This window comes from Cupressus sempervirens, chromosome 3 (genome assembly GCF_028749045.1).
Source record: "Cupressus sempervirens isolate cs-2001-9-10 chromosome 3, ASM2874904v1, whole genome shotgun sequence".
NCBI lineage: Eukaryota > Viridiplantae > Streptophyta > Pinopsida > Cupressales > Cupressaceae > Cupressus > Cupressus sempervirens.
In genome coordinates this window covers 303,558,938-303,574,598 of record NC_143120.1, presented here as the reverse complement: position 1 = coordinate 303,574,598, position 15,661 = coordinate 303,558,938, and positions in this window count along the sequence as shown.

The following is a 15,661-nucleotide window of genomic DNA, read 5'->3' as shown; positions in this document are numbered from 1 at the left end:
TCAATGATAAAATTTAGTATAGAAAGTCCCTTTTAGGAGACTTTGAATCCCTACTAAGAGATTCCAACCCTATTAGGAGTTCTAGTATAGTAGATGCAAGAAGATCTCATTGCCCAAACATGCACTTCCAATTACAAGAAGAGCTCACTGCCCAAACAAGTAATTAGTCTTCTAGTATACAGGTTTTGTAATGTCTTTCTTAACTAATCTATGAGCTTAGATCAATCTCAAATCACAAAACTAGGTTCTCAAAACTTTGCATATATCGCTTCACAAAAGTTCACATATCATTTATCACAATATAATTTCTCAACACACCACTTGAATTCACAAGATGTCCTTTGCATAAGTACAATGCCTTTTCAAAAATTTCTGCTAGGTTGGCTAAGACCATTATATAATCTTCCAACTTAGAGTAAACATCTAAGATGTCATCCCTAATTGGTTAAGTAATTATTTTGTAAACAAAATAATTCCTTTACCTTTAATTTTGTTATCTTGTTTCACTGGTAGAATGTGTGTATCTCTTTTCTATACTATCTATAGTGATGTCTAAGGTTATAGACATCATTGTAAAAATGTATACTATCTCTATCTAAATTCACTAGTCATAATATGATGTCAATAACAAGTTACATACAAAACAATACACTATTGTAAACCAATTTCCTACTAATACAATTTTATATGTACCAAAAGCTAAGTAACTTTATTTTTGAGGTTTTCTACAAGTATGTACATCATGTGTTTCCATAATGACAAAAATAACATATGTTCATTAGCCAAGTTTCAACAATCTCCCCTTTTGGCATCGATGGCAACAAAATAGGGAATATTGGCTAAGTAACAAAAATGTGTCCAAAACATTATAGTATCAATATATTAATCATCTTTTACAACTGATTACAACTTACACATGCTCCTCCTTTCAATATTATTTCATACCTTACCTTAATTACAATTTTCTTATGCATATTTTCCCCCTTTGACATCAATCACAAAGGTCAAAATGTCAAAAACTATCAAAACTGTTCATATGTTGTCAAAAACTTTGTTCATCTTCCTTAAACTGATAATATCTTCTTGCAATCATCAAAAATTTCCTTGATACTATTTACACCTTTTATCCATGTGTGTTTTCTTTTTTGAGTAGAAGTGAGAATTGCACATAGGGCATATGATGCAATCTCAATTGCATTGAGATTGGAGTATAAAAAATTTGAATAGTTGTCCTTAGCTTTGACACACTCCTCCAACTATCTCTCAATACTAGATATCTTTAGAACAATAGACTCTCTAAATTCTAATAATTTGTTTAATATTTGTTCTTTCTTAAGTTCTAGTTTCCTAATATCACTATGAACACTAGCCACTTGTACTTCAAAGTCATCAACTTTGCTGGAAGGTTGTTGTATCTGGTTTGATAGAGCTTCTAGCTCACTAAGCTTTCCTTCAATCTTACTATCAAAATCCTTTGTCAACGTATGAGATAAGGTACCCTTAATGTACAATACCTTTCCATCTTGTTGACATCTTTGAAGTTCCATCATATAGGTATCAAGACTTAACAAATCATTCTTGATATTCTAAGAAATGGTGCTAAATAAATTAGCTTCATGCAAAATATGGGCCTTTGACTCTATAACATTCAAGAAATTTGTAAATTCTTCATCAAAATATTTTAACATTGCTTGCACCCTCTGTTCAGGATCAACCTTTCTATGCTTTACTACTATAGTACTATGTAATCTTTTAGTTACCTCCATTAAGTTTCTTTGTAGGCTCTTCATTGTTCTATTCTTCTCAATAAGTTTTGTCATAGATGAGATCAAGTTAATTTGATCATCATCAGCACTTATTAGGCTAGCAAGAAAAAGTGGAGTAGATGAACTAGATGGTTTAGTTTCATCTTCCCTTTGCTTCTTCTCTACTACTTCTTTAAGTCTTCTCTCTTCTTTCTCTTTGTCTTCCTTTTCTTTTATTTCCTTCCTCCTTTTTTTCTTCTAATTTCCTTTTCTTTTCTTCCTCAACTCTTCTTTTCATTTCTTCTTCAAGAAATTTTTTCTTGGCTTCTTCAATTTTTCTATTTTCTACCTCTAATAGCCGAGTATGTGTAGGATCATGGTGTACCAAACTATGGCCTTAAGTGGCAGTCAAAAATAAGCAAATCAGGGTTATGTCAACTTGACACATAATTTTAAAGTGGTTATGTACTTTATATCAAAAAGTTGTAAGAAAATAATCTATAGGAAATTGAATGTAGTTTATAAACTACTAGGCCTTATCTGGAGAAAAAAATAATTGATTGGTCAAAAGTTTGGATTTTAATGCAGCACTACAAAATTTTTAGGGCAATAATAAAAAGTAGGTGTATGTCTGACCACCTTAATCAAAATTAAATAAAAATATTTTTTTAATATAATTATAGATATAAAAATTAGACTCATGCCTGAATGTGACGCATATTTTTGGGTATTTTTATTCCAAATAAATAATTAAATATTAATTTTCTACTAAAACTTTAAAATAAAAAAAAACTCCCATATCTAACCACCTTAACTAATAGAAAATTTTACCAAATTAATTTTTTTATGTATTTTTCTTATACTAGGTGAAGCATAGAATGTGACAAAACTTTTGGATTTAAAAAATGTTATACCATTTGAAAGTTATAGCTATTTTTCAATCAGTATGTCAATCAACATTTTACAATAATCTTCATTGAAAATTAACTAATAAATACTTATCGAACTCAAAATTTGATAGCAATTATATCGATGGAATCTCGAGAGTGATATAAAAAAACTTTTTTCATTTCATTCAATTTTGATCAAAATAACATTGTCAGATGGCTACCCGAAGTCTGAGTGTCACTGAAACCCTTCTAAAACATGTTTTTTGGGTTGATCAAATAGGCTTGGTAAATACCAAGCCTAATCGGATATCCAATTTGAAATCGGATATCCGATTAGACTCGGCAATTTTCCACACCAATTTGGAGGGAAATTTGAGAGGGGAGATTTTTTTCAATTCTAAATTTGGAGGGAGGGAAATTTAAGAGGAAATAAATTTAAGAGGGAAACTATAGACTGTTTTAAAGGAAAATATATTTCAAGAAATTGTGGACATTAAAATTATTATTATATAGTATTATAATTATTATTATATTATACTAATATGTATGATTATTATAATTAAATATAATATAGTTATAAATATAATTTTTATTATTATAACTAAATATAATATAGTGATATATATGATATATATTATTATTAAATATATATATATAGTAGTATTATATGACTAAATTATTATATATAATAATATATATGGTTATTATTATTATTAAATCTATAATCTAGTAACATATATGATTATTATTGTTATATAATCTAATAATATATTATTATTATATTAAAATATACAATATTATATAATTATTAAATATAATATTGTCATAAAATGCATCATTTCAATGCTTTTCATGACAACATATGTCCCTAGGGCCCCTAGTGACCCCTTTCGATGCATTTCCAATGGGTCTCTAGGGGTCCTAGGGATATGCATTGTCATGGAATGTGTCAAAAGGGGTCATAGGGTTACCTATGACCCCCTTTGACCCATTCCATAATGGCACATGTCCCTAGGGGTCCTAAGACCCCTAGGGAAATATTAGAATCATTCATATGGGTCAAAGGAGGTCATAGGTTGACCCATTACATGATGACATGTGTCCTTAGGGGTCCTAGGTCACCCTATGACCCAATTCAACCCATAAGAATGATTCTAATATGTCTGACCCTTAGGAACATATGTCTTCATGGAATGGGTCGAAAGGGGTCATAGGGTGACCTATGACCCCCTTCAACCCATATGACCAATTCTAATACGTCTATGTTATCATGGAATGTGTCGAAGGGGGTCATAGGGTGTCAACCCATATGAATAATTCTAATATGTCCCTAGGGGTCATAGGACCCCTAGAGACATATGTCATCATGTAATGGGTCAAAGGGGGTTATAGGTCACCCTATCACTCCCTTCAACCCATATGAATGATTCTAATATGTCCCTAGGGGTCTTAGGACCCCTAGGGACATATGTCATCATGACCCTAGGGACATATGTCATCATGAAATGAATCAAAAAGGGACATAGGTCACCCTATGACCCCCTTCAACCTATATGAACATTATGTCTTCATGGAATGGGTCGAAAGGGGTCATAGGTCACCCTATGACCCCCTTCAACCTATATGTCCTTAGGGGTCTTAGGACCCCTAAGGAAATATGTCATCATGGAATGTGTTGAAGGGACCTATGACCCCCATCGACCCATATTAATGATTATAATATGTCCCTAGGGGCCCTAGGACCCCTAGGGACATATGTCATCATGGAATGGGTCAAAAGGGACCCCCTTCAACCCATATGAACAATTCTAATATGTCCCTAGGGGTCCTAAGACCCCTAGGGACATATGTTGTCATGTAATGGGTCGAAAGGGGTCATAGCTCACCCTATGACCCCCTTCGACACATATGAACAATTATAATATGTCCCTAGGGTTCATAGGACCCCTAGCGACATATGTTGTCATGGAATGTGTCGAAGAGGGTCATAGGGTGGCCTATGACCCCCTTTGACCCATATGAATGATTCTAATATGTTCCTAGGGATCCTAGGACACATAGGGACATATGTCATCATGTAATGGGTCGAAATGACCTATAACCTCATTCGACCCAAATGAATGATTCTAATATGTCCCTAGGGGTCGTAGGACCCCTAAGGAAATATGTCATCATGGAATGTGTCAAAGGGCATCATAGGTCACCCTATGACCCCCTTCAACCCATATGAACAATTCTAATATGTCCCTAGGGGTCCTAGAAACCCTACGGACATATGTCATCATGTAATGGGTGGAAGGGGGTCATAGGTCACCCTATGACCCCCTTCAACACATATGAATGATTCTAATATGTCCCTAGCGGTCCTAGGACATTTAAGGACATATGTTGTCATGTAATGGGTCGAATGGGGTCATAAGTCATCCTACGAACCCCTTCAACCCATATGAACGATTCTAATATGTGGAAATATGTCATCATGGAATGGGCCGAAAGGGGTCATAGGTTACCCATATGAACGATTCTAATATGTCCCTATGGGTCCTAGGACCCCTGAGGACATATGTCATCATGGAATGTGTTGAAGGGGGTCATAGGTAATCCTATGACCCCCTTCAACCATTATGAATGATTTTAATGTCCCTAGGGGTCGCACTACCACTAGGGACATATGTCATTATGGAATGGGTCGAAAGGGGTCGTAGGTCACCCGAGGACCCCTTTCAACCCATATGAATGATTCTAATACATCCCTAGGGGTCCTAGGACCCCTAGGGACATATGTCATCATGTAATGGGTCCTTCGACCCATATGAATGATTCTAATATGTCCCTAGGGGTCCAAGGACCCCTAGTGACATATGTCATCATGGAATGGGTCAAAAGGGGTCATAGGTCACCCTATGACCCCCTTCAACCCATATGAATGATTCTAATATGTCCCTAGGGGTCCTAGGACCCCTAGGGACATATATTATCATGGAATGTGTCAAAGAGGGTCATAAGTCACCCTATGACCCCCTTCGACTAATATGAACGATTCTAATATGTCCCTAGGGGTCCTAGGACCCCTAGGGACATATGTCATCATGTAATAGGTGGAAGGGGACCTATGACCCTCTTCAACCCATATGAATGATTCTAATATGTCCCTAGGGGTCATCATGTAATGGGTCAAAGGGGGTCATAGATCATCCTATGACCCCCTTCGACCTATATGAATGATTATAATATGTCCCTAGGGGTCCAACGACCCCTAGGGACATATTAGAATCATGGAATGGGTTGACAAGGGTGGCAGGTCACCTTATGACCCCCTTCAACCCATATGAATGATTCTAATATGTCCCTAGGGGTCCTAGGACCCCTAAGGACATATGTCATCATAGAATATTTTGAAGGGTGTAATAGGTCATCCTATGACCCCCTTCGACCCATATGAACAATTCTAATATGTTCCTAGGTGTCCTAGGATCACTAGAGACATATGTCATCATGGAATGGGTCGAATAGGGTCATAGGTCACTTGATGACCCTCTTCAACCAATATGAATGATTTTAATATGTCCCTAAGGGTCCTAGGACCCTTAGAAAAATATATCATTATGTAATGGGTCAAAATGGATCATAGGTCACCTTATGACCCCTTTCAACCCATATGAATGGTTCTAATATGTCCCTAATGGTCTTAGGACCCCTAGGGACATATGTCATCATGGAATGGTTCGAAAGAGGTCATAGGTCACCCTATGGCCCCCTTCAACCCATATGAATGATTATAATATGTCTGTTGGGGGTCCTACAACCCCTAGGGACATATGTCATCATGGAATGTGTCGAAGGGGATCATAGGTCTCCCTATGACCCCCTTCGACCCATATGAATGATTCTAAAATTTACCTAGGGGTCCTAGGACCTCTAGGGACATATTAGAATCATTCATATTAGTTGAAGGGGGTCATAGGGTGCCCTATGACACCCTTCAACCAATATGAATGATTCTAAGATGTCCCTAGTTGTGCTAGGACCCTTATGAACATATGTCATCATATAATTGGTTGATAGGGGTCATAGCTCATCCTATGACCCCCTTTGACCCATATGAACGATTCTAATATACCCCTAAGGGTCCTAGGATCCCTAGGGACATATGTCATCATGGAATGGGTCAAAATGGGTCATAGGTCGCCCTATAACCCCCTTCAAACCATATGAATAATTCTAATATGTCCCTAGGGGTCCTAGGACCCCTAGGGACATATGTCATCATGAAATGTGTCAATGTGACCTATGACCCCATTCGGCCCATATGAATGATTCTAATATGTTCCTAAGTTTCATAGGACCCCTAGGGACATATGTCATCATGGAATGTGTCAAAGTGACCTATGACCCTCTTTGACCCATATGAATTATTCTAATATGTCCCTAGGTGTCCTAGCACCCCTAGGGACATATGTCATCATGAAATGTGTCGAAGGTCATAGGTCATGCTATGACCACCTTTGATCTATATGAACAATTCTAATATGTCCCTAGGGTTCTTAGGACCCCTAAGGACATATGTCATCATGTAATGGGTTGAAGGGTTCCATAGGTCATCCTATGACCCCCTTTGACCCATATGAACAATTCTAATATGTCCCTAGGGGTCCTAGAACCCCTAGGGACATATGTCATCATGGAATGTGTCGAAGGGAGTCATAGGTCACCCCATGACCCCCTTCAACCAGATGAATGATTCTAATATGTCCTTAGGGGTCCTACAACCCCTAGGGACATATGTCGTCATGGACTGTGTCGAAGAGGGTCATAGGTCACCCTATGACCCCCTTCAACCTATATGAACGATTCTAATATGTCCTTAGGGGTCACCACTAAGGACATATGTCATCATGGAATGTGTTGAAGGGGATCATAGGTCACCCTATGAACCCCTTCGACCTATATGAATGATTCTAATTTGTCTCTAGGGGTCCTAGGACCCCTAGGGACATATGTCATTATGGAATGTTTCGAATGGGGTCATAGGTCACCCTATGAACCACTTTGACCCATATGAATGATTCTGATATGTCCCTAGGGGTCCTAGGACTTTTAAGAACATATGTCATCATTGAATGTGTCGAATGGGCTCATAGGTCACCCTATGACCCCCTTCGACCCATATGAATGTTTCTAATTAGGACCCCTAAGGACATATGTCGTTATGTAATGTGGTGGTCATAGGTCACCCTATGACCCCCTTCAACCCATATGAACGATATATACATTATATTTATAGGTTATAATAATAATAACATAATATATTTTTATATATTAATAACATATATATAATATATTACATTATTATATTTAATAAAATAATAGTAAAAATAAAAATAATATAATAATATATATTATATTAATAGATTATAATAATAATATAATATATTATTATATATTATATCTTTTCATAGTCATATAACTCAAATAAGTTATAACTCACAAACTCAAATTATATCATAACCCACAAATTCATTTTTCCCTCCAATTTTTTTGGACAAGTATTAGATATCTAATTTCATATTGGACATTTGATATACTGGCATGATTTCCCCAAATATTCCTTGTCACTATAGACCTGACATCACTTTTTGGGTGTCTTTATCATGGGTTTTACAAAAAGTCATGTTTTCGGCCCAACCAATCGAATTTTTTTTGATAATATAACCCTAGGTGTCTGATATTTTCATCTAAATGGGGAGCAAGAGCCATCAAAATGCTAAATGCAAAAGGAAGGTATCTAATGAAGACATTGCGACCTATAGGGAAAGGGACAAAATGGAACACTAAAGGAAAAGATAAGGTATGTTAAATGTCAGTCAAATTGATGATGAATTAGTCGAAGGTGAAATCATAGAGTCAGATAATGAATATGTGTAGTTGGAGAATAAAAATGTACCAATTGAAAATGATAACGCTGGAATTGAAAATTTAGAGAATGAAAATTTTGAGGACGAAATGCTACCAGGTCATAATGTAAATTGCATAATTGACCATGCTAAACATGACAATGAAGAGGAACCTAATGCATAAGAATCTTACATATCTCCTAATTACAATCGACATGAAGGTTCTAGAACACCAAAATAGATAATTGAAATTGATGAAATGATTATTACTAGTTTGGAACTGAAAAAATCAGAAAGAACCATTCAATTATGGGCTTCGAGACTATATAAGATGTTTTTTGGCAACAAGACAGTGGTGGAGAAATGTCATCTTTTCATGCACTTATTAAAGATGCAAAAGATGAGACCTATGCTTTCCAAATTGAAGATTCGTGTTAATAAAAAGTTGGAAAGAAATGCCATTATTGTGAAGAATCTTTTCAATGCTCTTAATAGCATTGGAAAAAATAACAAGGAGAAGGATAATAGAGTTGCTCAAAGGGTTATGACAACCTCTTTGTTAAGTCGTCATTTGAGAAAGGGTAGATATATGAGACAAACTTGTATTGATTTGAATCTAAATTATACTACTTTGAGAAGAGCACTTAGTTGATAAGAGAAAATTGATGATGCTCTTCAAAATGAAAAATGGGCATTTGGTGTGAGACTTCCACATTTTGATAAGAAGCTATCTGATGATGTGAAGGAAGAAATTACACTATTTTAGCACTCTAGCTCACGAGTATCACCCAATGCTAAAGACGTGTTGAAGTTGAGAATTGGCATCAAAGACCACATGCCACATCCTAAACACTATTTGGAGGTAAGTCAAACTATGTTGTTCAAACAAGTTAGAGAGAGTCATCCAAGTCTTCATATATCACAAAGGGCTTTTGAATCTTTGAAGCCATTTTATGGTGTGCCACTAAAAATTTGAAATACATGTTGTTGCAAATATCAGTTGATTTTTCTATGCACCATGAACTATTATGCTCCATCCATTCTACTTTGCAAGTAAGGAAATGTTGAAGGATTGTGGTGCTAGTGGGCTTCCAAAATCATCAAGAAACTTGTTAGATCAACTTTTATGTCATAGAATTGATGGTTGTTTCTTTTATAGAAATGCTTGCTTAAATGAGAAATGTTCAGAATGTGGTGGCTTATCCAAGTTTGTCACATGTTTCCATGAGGGGTGTGACAAGATCTTGGAAAGACAATAGTGAAAAAAAAGGTATATGAAATAGTGACATACACTTCTAAGAGTGGGGGTGAGAGCTCTAGATGTGAATTGGTTAGAAAAGATAGCAATGTGGTTAGTTTTATTTCAGATTTCAAGGAAAATCTTTTCTACAAGTATGCAAGACATAGTCAGAAGTCTTAGTGGCTGGATCAACAATTTAGAATGTGGAAGGAGAATTTTCCCATTGGCACTATTATATCAGTTGTTGATTTTGCTGAGAACTACACATTGCAACCTCAAAATGAAACACAATCTCAGTATTACAACTCTATTCAAATTGCTATTTTCGTTCACATAACATATAGATGTGCCCCTGATAGTGTGGAAGATAATTGGAAGATTATTAGAGAGTATCATTTTTATATGAGTGATGATAAATCTCACTCTCACGAATTTGTGCAATATTTTTTCAAGAATTATTTTGATTTCTTACATGAACATTCAATTGCTATGGATAGACATATCATTTGGTCAGATAATTGTATAGGTCAATCCAAGAATGCTCGCATGTTTTATTGGTTGTGTAGGATACACATAGAGAGGGGGGTGCCTCATATTTGGAGTTTTTTGAGTTTGGCCATGGAAAAGAGGAACATGATGGAGTAGGGGCACGTGTGAAGAGAGCTCTAGTTAAGGAGCAACTGAAGATTTCAACAGCAGAGCTTCTTGATGCTTGTAGCATTGTTGATTGGTGTAGTTTAGCATTATCACAAGGGGAGACTCTTGATTCAGTGGTATGCAGGTTCTTTTGGTTGGTTGAGGAAGGGTCCATAAGTGATAGATCAGATTGTGCTACAGTGAGAGACTCATCAAAAATGCATTCATTCCAAAGCTCTAATTCTAGTACATGGACCATTTGGACATGATAGCTAGCTTTCTTTTGTCCTAGTTGTTTTCAGTGTGATTGGGATCACTGTGAGTTGAGTGAGTGGGTGCACACATGGGCTCCACATTATCTTACTCCAATGTCTATCATACCCTCTATAAAAAATGACGACATGGAAAGTTCACTTGATCATAACCATCTATCAGATCTACTTCAACCAAGAGATGTCTTTGCATTGGTTGCACCATAGGGGAATGATGAAAAATTTGATTATTGGTTAGCCAGTTGTATAAGAGGTAAGCAAAAACTTGCACAAGAAATCATAGATGATGATGGATTCACATATCCTACTAGTTCAGTGGTTGTTGTTGGAACATGGCTATGGACATACATGCTTAGAAGGAACAAAATTCCTACATTCGAAGACTATCAGAAGCACAAAATAATTCTCATATATTCACATCTTATTATAGCAAAAAATGTAAAGTTGTTGAAGCATCAAGGAAGACCAAAAGTAAAAAAACTTTTTACTATTACTAATGCTGATCATGAAGCCCTATTTGAGACCCTAAAATGGAGAGAGGACCCTACTTGAACACTTGACTAGGTATATTTACTTCTTATGTTATTTTCTTTAAAATGATTCAGTGAATAGCTGATTATCTTGTTTAATACCATAAGTTACTATTTTTTTTATGATATTGGAATGTAGGTGCATCATGAAGAGTGGTGGCGGGGAGGGGGGGGAGTGTTGGGGAGAATTCCTAAGATTTATGATGTATTAGGATGTAAAATGTGAAGTTTTTTTGTATATCATGGTTTTTATAATAATGAAAAAGAAAAGTTATTCAAAATAACACATACACATCCAAATACATGCAAAAGATTTGAATTTTTTTTTTTAAATTTATGATGAGTGAGTGGTCTAAATTAAATGATACAATTTAGTACTTGAAAAGAAAAGATAAATTTAATTTTTTCCATGATTGTCTCTTTTACATCATTGTGATATATTAATTTCATAGAGAGGTGGTTTTTCAATTTTTATAAACTTTCTATAAGATTTTTACTCTTTAGAACACTTCCCACCCTTTAGAGGGGATATCTCTACCATGCAAGATGATCGGCCAAAAACAACCATAAGAAATTTAATCTTTTGAGAAGGATGAGAAATAGAGACACTATAGAAGAAATGAAGAGTCCTCATAGAGAATCCCCAAAAAATTCTCAAAATCTACATGGAGAAAAATGAAATGGAGGAGAAGGACACATACTACTATGCCATGCTTACTATTAAAGTTTCATCCCAACTACCACAAACATAGATTTTAAAAAAGAATAAACCTTAAAGCACAAAGAGTATTCAAATATCATCACCAAGATAAAGAGAGAGGGGGCCAAAGAAACTACATAGAATCTTGATCTCTCACAAATTGCCTAACATTACTCTCACATATCAACATAGCCATTCACCATAGGTAAGAAGAGAGAAAAATCATGAGTAAGAGAGAATAAAGTCACCACTAAGAGAAGAAGCAAGAGATTGAACATAGAGCTAGGTTGTATTGGGAAACACAAAACCTATCTCAAGCACTCCAACATAAAGACACCCTCCAAGACACCCACCTAAAGAGATCTACACACCCATCTAAAGAGAACTTTAATATAATATTGAACTCATTAGACTACTTAAGAATTAGACTCATACTTATTAGTCTCTGTCTTTTAGACATGAGACATTAGTTTTCATGTTTTTGAATTATTCAATTTGCAAAAGTTATTCAATTTCCAAATACACATCCATAAAAAAGTGCATAAAAATAACACTCTAACATTAAAGGATCACCAAAGTGTAACTCTGAAACTACTGATCTTGGCATCAAATCATCAATGCCATTAGCTCCAAGTGGGTAGGTGAACCCAAGTGACACCCTTGTTCTGTCCATGAAGACCATCCATCGTCCATGGCCACCCTATACCTTAGAGTCTCCAAGGTGCTCTAAGTGCATTTTGAGGTTGATCTTTTGAGGGTTGAAACTTAGAGCTTGTAAGGGATATCGATGAAATGTCAAATTCTATAGGATGGTGATGTTGGGGTCAAAAATAACCTATCTCATTTTTGAGAGATCACATTCTATTTGGATTCGGCACAGTGATCTCACTCAATGCCAAAACTCGCAGTGTACCTTAGTTCATAGGTGCACCAGAGCATAACTCTAAAATTGCTGATCTTGGCATCAAGTCGTTAGTGCCATTAGCTCCATGTGGGTGGGAGAACCCTACTAACATCCTTGTTTTAGCCATAGCAATCATCCATCATCTGCGGCCACCCCATACCAAGGAGTCTTCAAGGTGCTCTAAGTGTGTTTTGAGGTCGATCTTTCGAGGGTCATAAGTCAGAGCTTGTGAGGGCTATCGATGAAATTTCAAATTCTATAGGAGTGATGCTGATACCTAAAATAACCTATCTCATTTTTGAGAGTTCACATTCCATATGGATTTGGCATAGCGATCTCGCTCGATGCCAAAACTCATAGTGTGCCTCAATTCATAAGTGCACCAGAGCGTAATTCAAAAACCATTGGTCTTGGCATTAAATTGTCAGTGCCATTAGCTCTAGGTGGGTGGGTGAACCCTATTGATACCCTTTTTCTATCCATAGAGACCATCCATCATCCATGACCCCCCTATACCGAGGAGTCTCCAAGTTGCTCTAATTGTGTTTCGAGGTTAATTGTCCGAGGGTCATAACTCAAAGCTCGTGAGGGCTATTGATGAAATATTGAATTCTATAGGATGGTGATGCTGATACCTAAAATAACCTATCTCATTTTTGAGATATCACATTCCATTTGGATTCAATACAGTGATCTCACTCGATGCCAAAACTCATAGTGTGCTTCAGTTCATAGGTGTACTAGAGCGTAACTTTGAAATAGCTAATTTTGGCATCAAATCATTAGCACCATTAGCTTTGGGTGGGAAAGTGAACACTAGTGACACCCTTGTTTCAGCCTAGGAGAGCATTCATCATCCGCAACCACCCTATACCAAGGAGTCTCCAAGGTTCTCTAAGTGTGTTTCGAGGTCGATCTTCTGAGGGTCATAACTCAGAGCTCAGGAGGGCTATCAATGAAATGTCAAATTCTATAGGACGGTGATGCTGATACCTAAAATAAACTCTCATTTTTGAGAGATCACATTCCATTTGGATTTGGCACAATTATCTCGCTCAATGCCAAAACTCGCAGTATGCCTCGGTTCATAGGTGCACCAAAGCGTAACTCTGAAACTGCTGATTTTGGCATCAAATCATTAGCACCATTAGCTCTAGGTGGGTGGGTGAACCCTAGTGACAGCCTTGTTTCACCCATGGAGAGCATCCATCATCCATGGCCACCCCATACCGAGGAGTCTCTAAGGTGCTCTAAGTGCATTTTGAGGTCAATCTTCTGAGGCTCATAACTCAGAGCTTGTGAGGGCTATCAATGAAACATCAAATTCTACAAGATAGTGATGCTAATACCTAAAATAACCTATCTCATTTTTGAGAGATCACATGCTGCTTGGATTTGGCACAGTGATCTCGCTTGATGTAAAAACTCATAGTGTGCCTCAGTTCATAGGTAAACTAGAGCATAACTCTAAAACTGATAATCTTGGCATTGAGTTATCATCGCGATTAGCTCTGAGTGGGTAGATGAACCCTAGTGACACCTTTTTTTAAGCCACAGAGATCATCCATCATTTGCAGCCACCCCATACCGAGGATTCTCCAATGTGCTCTAAGTGTATTTCGAGGTCGATCTTTTGAGGGTCATAACTCAAAGCTCATGAGGGATATTGATGAAATATTAAATTCTATAGGATGGTGATGCTGATAACTAAAATAACCTATCTCATTTTTGAGAGAACACATTCTATTTGGATTTGGCACAACAATCTCTCTCGATGCAAAAACTCATAGTGTGCCTCAGTTCATAGGTACAATAGAGCATAACTCTAAAACTGCTGATCTTGGCATCAAATTGTCAGTGCCATTAGCTCCAAGTGGGCAGATGAACCCTCGTGACACCCTTGTTTTAGCCATGGAGATCATCCATCATCCGCGGCCACCTTGTACCAAGGATTCTCCAAGGTGCTCTAAGTGCATTTTGAGGTCGATCTTCCAAGGGTCATAACTCAGAGCTCATGAGAGATATCGATGAAATGTCAAATTCTATAGGATGGTGATGCTGAGATCTAAAATAACCTATCTCATTTTCAATAGATTACATTCCATTTGGATTCAGCATAGCGATCTCGCTCAATGCCAAAACTTGTATTGTGCCTCAGTTCATAGGTGCACCAAAGAGTAACTTTGAAAGCATTGATCTTGGCATCAAATAATTAGTGCCATTATCTCTAGGTGGGTGGATGAATCCCAGTGACACTCTTGTTCCATCCACAAAGACCATCCATCATCTGTGGCCACCCCGTACTGAGGAGTCTCCAAGGTGCTCTAAGTGTGTTTTGAGGTCAATCTTTTGAGGGTCATAACTTAGAGCTCGTAAGGGCTATCAATGAAACATCAAATTATATAAGACATGATTTTGATACATAAAATAACCTATCTCATTTTTGAGAGACCACATTTCATTTGGATTTAGCACAATGATCTAACTCGACCCCAAAACTCATAATGTGCCTCAGTTCATAAGTGTACCAAAGCATAACTTTGAAACTGCTGATCTTGGAATCGAATTGTCAATACCATTAGCTCCAAGTGGGCTGGTGAGCCCTAGTGACACCCTTGTTCCATCCATCGATACCATCCATCGCCTACAACCACCCCATACTGAGGAGTCTCCAAGGTGCTCTAAGTGCATTTCGAGGTTGATCTTCTGAGGGCCATAACTCAGAGCTCATGAGGGCTATTGATGAACCATTGAATGCTACAGGACAATGATTCTGAAGCTTAAAATAATTCAAAGCTCATGAGGGATATTGATGAACTATCCAATCAAGTCTCTTAAGTTGAGATATTT